This window comes from Triticum dicoccoides, chromosome 3A, assembly GCF_002162155.2.
Source record: "Triticum dicoccoides isolate Atlit2015 ecotype Zavitan chromosome 3A, WEW_v2.0, whole genome shotgun sequence".
Lineage (NCBI taxonomy): Eukaryota > Viridiplantae > Streptophyta > Magnoliopsida > Poales > Poaceae > Triticum > Triticum dicoccoides.
The window spans coordinates 316,299,937-316,310,193 of NC_041384.1; positions in this window are offsets into that span (position 1 = coordinate 316,299,937).

The window sequence follows — 10,257 nt, forward strand, 5'->3', positions numbered from 1 at the left end:
ACTGCCGGTGAAGGTCCATATTTGTCGAGAATGACGCTGGAGCTGGGAGATGCGATGCTGTATGAACTCCTACACCACCATTGGCGCTGTCACTCCAAGCTTCTTCAACCTGGCTAGCTGGTGCCAGACATGGGAGAGCCGATGGTCGACAAGCTTCACGTGACCCCAGACGGAGCTGGGTACGGATGACACTCATGGTAGTAGGAGCAATCAGCTGAGTACGCCCGCGTCCACGAACACCCACAGCTTCTGGAATACACTTATAGCTAGCGAGAGCTCGAAGTCGATGCCCGAGCCAGCTGTCGCCGCCACGGCCTCAAAGGCCACACACCCCGAGCGCTGGCGGGCATCGACCAAGTGAAGCGACAAGAAGTGGCAAAACAAGGCCACGGAGGGGGTGATGCCCACCATGGCCTCGCAGAGGAAGGCGAAGAAGGCAAGGAGGACTCGATCGATTGAAGAGAAAAATAAAGTAGAAGGTGAAGATGGGAGCTCCTCCTAGGCTCCTAGGATCCTCCTAGGCGACTCCAAGGTGATCTACGTCGGTGGCCACTCCGGTCCCACCGGCCACCCCCTCTTCTCCTTCCGGTGGCAACTCCAGCCCCGGCAACCACCCCTCTCCCCTGTTGGTTGCCACCCCGGCCCTGACAGACACAAGATGGTCCCCTTTGCTCTCAAATTTGATCGTGGCAAGAAGTTCCAAGCGGATATGAAATCCAAGTATGGGTATCCGGTGGTCTTTTCACCAGGATTTTGCCAACAGGAGTTCACTTGGGTGGTCTCATTTTGCAGAGCATCTTTCAAGCTTGATCCCCATACGGTTAGTGTTTCTCTGCATGCTTTGTTTGGAGGTTATGCCCAAGGGTTTAGGGTTCATCACCTAAAGGACAAATCATTCAAGTTTCAGTGGCCTCCAAGTCTGTGGGTTTTGAGATTTACAATGCGGGCAAGATTGTTCAAAAGAGTTTGAGGTGGTTTTTAGTCTTTGGAATTTTGGTGGCCCAAACTGGTGTCGATAAGAACTTGCGTTCTATGCAGAGCAAGACAAACAATGGACAATGGTTGGTAGGAACGGTAAAGCCGTGACTCTCAACTCTGGTGATCGCCGGAATGATGCACTAGGTAGTCGGTCAAACAGGTTGGTCTTCGAGCGGTTATCGGGGCCAATTCAAGTTAGGTGTGATCATAGGGGTGAGTTGATTGCCTCTAATGCAGTTGATGCAAACATGGCACTTATTGAGCCCCAAGTTGTTAAGCAGAGTGAACGTGCCCGCACGTGTGTGGTTTGCTTTGCATGCGGGGAGCAGGGACATTACGAGCAAAACTGCCTGGTTCCAAATCTTCCTGGGCTTTGGTCTTTTATACCGTTTGCCACATTCCAAAGCCCACCAGAGCAGGCCTCAACCGAGGGTGAAGTGAGTCTTGGTTCCGTTGTGCTGGGCCAGCGCTCCCGATACGGCAAGTGTCGTCATTCAAGGAGCTGGTCAAGGATTTTTTTCCCCAGATTTCCATCCGAGACCCCTGCTTGCTTCATCATATTCAGCTTCACCTAACAACTATGCTCCACCTCCGTCGAGCTCACCAACTTCGTCGTCGTCGCCGGTGAGAGCGATGGTGCTCCGCTCATCGGAAGGGTCTGCAATGGCCAACATTCCCATCGACCCCCTTCCATTCGTCCCCAATGGTTTTCATGTACCGCAAGTCGAGGGGAGATATGGGGTTTCCAGAGTCATCCTTCCGCATCACCCCCACAGACATGAAGACTAGGCGATTTCAACCATAAATCTGCATCCCAATGAGGTATTCTTTCCTAATGTTCGAGAAGTTCTAGAAGAGTTTTTGCAAGGGGTTGAGGATGTAGGGTTTAGAGAGATTCAACCATGTCCGTTTGTAGAAGCTTACATTCAGTTCATGCATGTGAGATATAGAGACAGACTAATCACGCAAATCCCTCATCCATTTGGTGATGTGTTCATTTCTTTCACTAAGCATAATGAGGGAAGAAACTGGCGTAGAATTCACTTTAACAGAACCTGCCGGCTATTGTTTGTTGGATTACCATTTGAATATTGCATTACTAAAGATATTGCTAATGTTATCTTAAAAAGGGGTAGAATCATTAGTTGGGAAAGAGAAGATGCCCTGAGAGGGAAAATTTTGGTTAAGGCTCGTGTCACTAATCTTATTGATGTGCCAAAGAGAATTAGATGGTCTAAAGGAGAAAGTTTTGAGGAAGAATCATGGACTTGTTCTATTGAGGTGCTGTGGGAGGAGATGCTAGGTGGGGGCCCTGCTAATGAGGACCAAAACCCTCCTCCTGGGGTGGACCCACATCCTATGCCACAGCATGCAAATGACTTCCCTGGATTTCAGCCTGTTGCAATGAACCATGATCAAGATAACAATGATCAAGCAAACAACGATGACTGGGATGACTGGGATGAACATGAGGAAAATTGAACACTGGGCTTTCCCACAACAAAATCCTTCCAAAAGATGGTGCTCCCAATAGTAGCATCACTACCACTGTCTCTCTCTCTCTCTCTGATGGCCTCCATTCTTTCAATCATACTGCTAGTGAGGAGGTGAATCAGGGTGCTCCAGCCCTGCCCATGGGCTGGGATTTCATAATCTTGCTCTGGCTTACAAGGCTGAATCTGAGGATACAGAGCAGACTGTTGCAGTAAATTTAGAAGGAAACATAGCTCAGCAGGGGCTAGTTGCACTACCCACTGTGGTTTTGGAGTAGCCTCTAGTTGTAGAGGATCCACTAGACCAACTTCCTGTGGAATTGACGCACATCAATGCAGCCACTGATGATAACAAGGAGAATAACCCCGGAACTCAAATTGCAACTGATGGAGGCTTTGCATCTCAAGGTTTTTTCATAGAAGGGGCTGCTGACTGTGAGAAAGCACATCTATCAAAGAAAATCAATGACTTTGCCTCAGGTTCTAAGATGGTTGTTGTAGGGGATGAGGTGGATAAATTTGTTTCAGAAGGGAAAGAGAATGTTCCCATTGAGCCAGCTCTCATGGTTGGTAATTCTTCAACTAGTAAAAACAAAGAAGGGCTGGACCTCCGGATACACCATTTTGCTCCTGTTACTCAAGGTGGCACCAATACTTTTAAGATTGATATCCCAGCCCCATGTTGTAAAGAAATAATACAAGGAATTGGGAAGGAGAATGAAGGCATTAGCCCAGCTGCACACTCCTCAAGTGGTGTTGGGAGCCCTCTACATCAGTTGTCCCCAAATAAGGTTGTCCTCTTATCACTGGGTGAGGCAGTGTCCAGGAAAAGGAGAGAGAAAGAGCCTCTAGTTGAGATTGAGGTATCTGAGGAGGAAGCTCATGAGAAGCTGTCAAAGAAATCCAAGAAGAAGGGACATGAGGAGGTGTCCAAGGTGCCTAATGAGGTGTAATCATGCAGACACAACATATCTCGAGAGTCACCAGAGTTCTCTTTCATTTCCCTAGTTTGGTTCATGTGTTCTGTATGCTGGTTGAGACCATGTGTGTCTATTTGTGTACTAGGAATGAATATGATACTATCTGGTACCTTTTGCTCTATATTAGGGGGACAAGCCCATGTTATATGTTCTTTAATGATTGCTCTTTGAGGGCTCAGTTTGATAAGCATATTTTGCAAGCTATGAAAGGAAATTGTATCCATGTTTGTGGTAACATGTTGCTCCATGTTGTGAGTAGATGGGGGGAACATTCTGAAAATACATACCAGTTCAATACAAGGCAGACTACCAAGGGATGGTACTTGGTACTTCACATTAATAAGATCTTTTGTGTTAATGAATAACAATAGGACATGGAACATTCTGAATTGGAATGTCAGTGGCATTAATGCTTCAGAAAAATGGCTAGCAACCAGGCAAAAAATTGAAGAAAGTGCAGCCGGCATTGTTTGTTTCAGCAAACAAATAGATAGACCATTGATCTGGCATATATTCATAAATTCTGCCCACAAAGATTTAGCAAGTTTGAATTTCTCCTGTCAATTGTTTGCTTTTATGAATTATGGCATATATTCATAAATATTCTCTATCAGTTCAGTTCACTTGTAACACCACTAACCACTCTTGGATTCTCACAAATATTTATGGACCCTATAATCCTGAGGAAAAATTAGAATTCATAAATTTGTTTAGTTCTATTCAAATGCCTAATGTAACACCCTCGATGCGGCTATATCTCCCACGTGTCGAGGCACGACTTAGAGGCATAACCGCATTGAAAGCAATGTCGCAAGTTAGGCAATCTTCACAACATCCCATGTAATATGGATAATAAAAGGGGAGATAACATAGTTGGCTTACACTCGCCACGTCAATCAAGTACATAAATAACATTACATCATTCAAACACTCTTGGCCCGACTACGGCACCAAAATGAAAGAACAACCCAACATGCGACACAGTCCCGATCACCCCAACTGGGCACCACTACTGATCATCAGGAAAGGAAACATAGTATCGTTGAGAGTCCTCGTCGAACTCCCATTTGAGCTCAAGCACGCCATCTGGAGCGGAATCATCAGGCCCTGCATCTGGTGCAATAGTAATATGTGAGCCACAGGGACTCAGCAATCTCGCACCCTCGCGATCAAGACTATTTAAGCTTAAAAGGTAAGGCAAGGTAAAAATGTGGAGCTGCAGCAAGCGACTAGCATATATGGTCGCTAAACTGTTCGCAAAAGAGAGCGAGAAGAGGAGGCAAAGCGTGAGCGAGAAACTAGAGAGCAACCTGCGCAAGCATTACTCCAACACCGTGTTCACTTCCCGGACTCCGCCGAGAAGAAACCATCACAGTAACATACTCAATTGATTCATTTTAATTAAGTTAGGGTTCAAGTTATCTATAACCGGACATTAACAAATTCCCATGTGCCCATAACCGCGGGCATGGCTTTCGAAAGTTCAAATCCCTGTAGCGGAGTCCCAACTTAGCCCATGACAAGCTCTCACGGTCAACGAAGGAATAGACCTCCTCCCGAGACGTTCCGATCAGACTCGGTATCTTGGTTCTTCGAGACACTTCGACAGGTTAAAACAAATCCAGCAACACCGCCCGAATGTGCCGACAAATCCTGATAGGAGCTGCACATCTCTTTCTCAGGGCACACTCAGATTGCCTTAGGTATGGGTAGGCCAGCCCAGAGTTGCCCCTGGTGGCCACCGGCAGCTGACAGGTGGACCAACACTCAGAGGAGCACTGGCCCAGGGGGGGGGGGGTTAAAATAAGATGACCCTCGGGCTCCGGAAACCCAAGGGGAAAAGAGGCTAGGTGGCAAATGGTAAAACCAAGGTTGGGCATTGCTGGAAAAGCTTTAATCAAGGCAAACTATCAAGGGGTTCCCATTATAACCCAACCGCGTAAGGAACGCAAAATCCGGGAACATAACACCGATATGACGGAAATTAGGGTGGCAATAGTGGAACAAAACACTAGGCAAGATTCCGAGCCTTCCACCCTTTACCAAGTATATAGATGCATTAAGATAACATGGCAATATAATGATATCCCAACAAGTAAATAATGTACCAACAAGGAACGAACTCCAATCTTCACCTGCAACTAGCAACGCTATAAGAGGGGCTGAGCAAAGCGGTAACATAGCCAAACAACGGTTTGCTAGGACATGGTGGGTTAGAGGTTTGACATGGAAATTTGGGAGGCAAGATAAGCAAGTGGTAGGCATCGTAGCATAGGCATAGCAAAAGAGCGAGCATCTAGCATAACAAAGATAGTAGTGATTTCGAGGGTATGATCATCTTGCCTGCAAAGTTGTTAGAGTTGACTGGATCCTCGAAAGCAAACTCAACGGGCTCCTCGTTATCAAACTCGTCTCCCGGCTCTACCCAAACAAGACAAACAAGCAAACGGAACACAATCAACCACGTGCAAAGCTCAAACAATATGATGCAAGGATGGTATGATATGCGGGATGCGATGCGGGATGCATATGCAAGATGTGACAAGGAATGCATGAACCTGGCCTAAACTTGGAAATCCAAGTGTGCCACTGGAAAGATGAGATGAAATCGCTTGAAAACAATATAAAGAACGCCGGAATCGGAGTTACGGTTTGGAAATGGCAAGCAAATCAAATATGACCACGTTCTGCCATTTACAGCAAGTAGCCATCTAAATGCAACAAGATGAACATGCTACAGCACCCAGACATGGCATAAAAATACATGGCAGGGATGCATTCATGAAGCTTAATAAAAGTCTAGCACTGAGCTACGGCCAATTCATCCATTAACAGGTTTAAACAAGCATGGCAAAAATGCATTTGACAAATAGATTTCAGACTTAGTGAAATTAACACTTGTTTGGAATTTCAGATCAGATAGCACACTTCGGAGCATGAAAACAATATGCTACAGGACCTGAACATGGCAAAGTAAAGCATGTCATGGAGCTACTCAAGGATCTTAACAAAAGTCCCTTAGTGACCTTGAGCCAAAAGGGATCAGAAAATACAATTGCAAGCATGTGAACATGGCAAAAACATAATCAGTTCTCAGACTTAGTGAAAAACTGGAGCATGCTGAAAACAGATATCAAGTAGGCATGTTTACGAGCTTGATGCACTCACTACAGAGCAAGTCATGGAAAACTAAGCATACACCCATCAAGAATACACAAAATACAAGCTAGACATGGCAAGAACAATACCATGGCATGCACGGATCAACTACAACATCATCGGCAAAATCGCTAACAAGTAGACAATCTGCCCAGATTCACGAAATGACAAAAGTAGAGCTCGATTGACTCAAGCTAGGATACTCCATAATTGCAAACAAATACATGGATGGATAGAGCACTACAAGATTAACAAAACATCCTTACTGATCATCCTCAAAAGAGGCACGGATCACTAGGAAACAACATGAACATATGGCCATATGAGATAAACAGCTCAAGGACTTAGTGGAAATGCTAAGTCCCTGAAATCAGCATTAGCAAATGCCTCACTTTGCAATCTTGTGCTAGTCACCACACACATCACAAAAATACATGGATTGCACCTCTGGAAAGATGACAAAACCCTTAACAAAACATATGTAGAGCTCATGGGCATATCATGCACACAATAATCATGGCAAAAATGACAAATATCTAAATGGAGCAGCTGATCTGACAATTATCTCAAATAGCATTCTTCTAACAGCATTTCGGGCATCAAGATGAACTCAAATGAAAATGATGCAATGAGATGAAATGATGTACTCTCTGGGCGAACATTTTGATATGCTATATGCCCAAAACGGAGTTACGGATGAGGAGTTACGCTGCGATGAACAGGAGCAAATAATCTGCAGACTTAGAAAATAAAAGGGAGTCAACCCTTAGGGTTTCCTGTAGCAAGGTCAGATCTGGATCGCAGCGCACGGGAACCGAGGTCCGCTGGAGATCACGCCGGAGATGAAGAGGATGGCGGCCGGCGAGGTCGGGATCGCCAGATCCGGCCTCGGGCCGCGGGGAGGCGACGGCGGCGAGGTTCGGCGTGATGGCGGAGGTGGCCAGCGACAATCTTGGACGGCGGCGGGGCGGCAGATCTGTTGAGGCGCGGAGTCACCAGAGTGGGAGGCCGGCGCGTCGGCGCGGCTCCCTCGTGCGGGAGGCGAGAGGCGGGCAGGCGGCGCCGGCACGGGCCCTCGGGGGCTGAAGATGGGATGAGCGGGCCGGAGGTGGACGCGGGCGGCGGCGCGGACGTGTCCGGCGTGCGGAGGAAGGGGAGACTAGGGTTAGGGGTGGATTTGATCCGAGATTTGGACGAGGAAGGCCTATATTTATAGGTAGAGGGAGCTAGGAGAGTCCAAATGAGGTGCGGTTTTTGGCCACGCGATCTTGATCAAACGCTCTAGATGATGGAGAGGGTCTTGGTGGGTTTTGGGCCAACTTGGAGGGGTGTTGGGCTGCAACACACATGAGGCCTTTTCGGTCCCTCGGTTAACTGTTGGAGTATCAAACGAAGTCCAAATGGTACGAAACTTGACAGGCGGTCTACCGGTAGTAAACCAAGGCCACTTGGCAAGTCTCGGTCCAATCCGGAAATGTTTAATCCCCACACACGAAAGAAAGGTAGAAATGACCACTGGAGGAGAACGAAGCGCCGGAATGCAAAACGGACAACGGGAAAATGCTCGAATGCATGAGATGAACACGTATGCAAATGCAATGCACATGATGACATGATATGAGGTGCATGACAACGATAAGAACACATGGAGACAAAGAACCGAACCCAAGAAAATAAAATAACTTAAGGCCGGAAACAGCAAGAGTTGGAGTACATATTGGGTAAATCATATCCGGGGTGTTACACCTAATGAGACAGAATGGATAATCATGGGGGACTTTAACTTCATAAGATCACCTGAGGAGAGAAACAAGCCTGGAGGAGATGTCAATCAAATGCTTCATTTTAATGAGGCAATTACCAATTTGGGTCTGGTGGTGCTACCCCTAAAAGGCATGTAGTTAACTGGAGCAATATGCAGGAAAACCCACTTCCGGAGAAACTTTATTGGTTTTTTTACTTATGCTGCCTGGATGACATCTTTTCTTGACACAACTCCTCTTCCTTTGGAAAATCCAATCTCTGACCACCTCCCATGCATGATCAAAATTGGAACAAAAATCCCAAGGTCACAAGTTTTCAGGATTGAAAACTAATGGTTGAAACATAGCTCTTTCAAAGAAATTGTGCAGGCAGACTGGAACATACCTGTGGGATTCACATACCCCACTAAGAAAGTTAATGATAAATTTAAAAATTTAAGGAGAGCTCCCAAATTGTGATCCAATAGTCTCTCTTGTCGTAAGAAGCAGATATGAGAGTTGAATACTTGTATTTACCTTTGGGATATGATTGAGGAATATAGGAACCTCACAAGGTTTGAAGCAAACTACATGTTACTGTTAAAAGAATTTTTGTTGGTGGTACTAAATAATCAGAAGATTTATTGGAAACAAAGAGGGAAAATTAAAGGTGTGAAGTTTGGTGATGAGAATAACAAGTTCTTCCACACTAAGTCCTCCATCAATCATAGACACAACAAGATTGCAATGTTGCTAAATAAAGATCAGGTGGAAATTACTGACCATGAAGGAAAGGCTGCTATTTTGTGGGAGACTTTTAAGTAGAGACTAGGGCAATCAAATGGTCACACAATACATTTTGACTTGCATGAGCTCTATGAACACAGAGTTGATCCTCAGTTATTCCAGAACCTTGAGCAACCTTTTACATAGGAGGAAATTGATCAAGTAGTGAAAAATCTCCCAAATGACAAATCTCCAGGCCCAGATAGTTTTAATAATGAATTTATAAAAGCTTTTTGGGGGATTATTAAAGGATATATTACTGATCTCATCTTGGATTTCCATGCTGGTAATGTTAATCTTGAGACCATTAATACATCTTTCATAACCTTGGTGCCCAAAAAGGAAGTGCCTCTCACTCCAAATGACTTCAGACCAACCTCACTACTTAATGGAGTACTTAAAATCATCACCAAGTTATGAGCAAACAGACTACAAAGGGTGATCCTTCAGATGGTACATATTAATAAATATGTTTTTCTCAAAAATAGAATGATCCAGGATTGTCTTGGTTGGGCCTATGAATATAGCCATCAGTGTCACAGGTCAAGAGAGGAGATGTTGGTGATCAAACTAGACTTTGAAAAAGCTTTTGACACAATTTAACATCAGGCAATAATTGATATACTCAGGGCTAAAGGATTTGGAAAAAATGGATCTCCTGGACAAATCACATATTCACTTCTGCCTCATCTGTAGTTATGCTCAATGGTGTACCTGGGAAAAAATTCTACTACAAAAGAGGAGTAAGACAGGGTGACCCTTACTCACCTTTGATTTCTGTACTGGCTGCTGATCTACTTCAATCCATTCTTAACAAAGCCATGAGACTAGGGATTGTGACCCCTCCATTGCATTTAAATTCATGCCTTGATTTCCTAATAATCCAATATGCAGATGACACTTTGGTCCTTATGAAAGCTAATGCCATGCAGTTCATTTGTCTCAAATCCCTATTAAACACTTTGCAATGTACCCATGCCTTTGAAAGGTTAAAAGTGAATTATGGTAAATCTAGCATGGTACCCATTAACATTGCAGAGGGCAGAATTAGTATTTTCACAAACACTTTGCAATGTACCAGAGGTCAATTCCCTTTCACCTATTTGGGGTTGCCTCTAG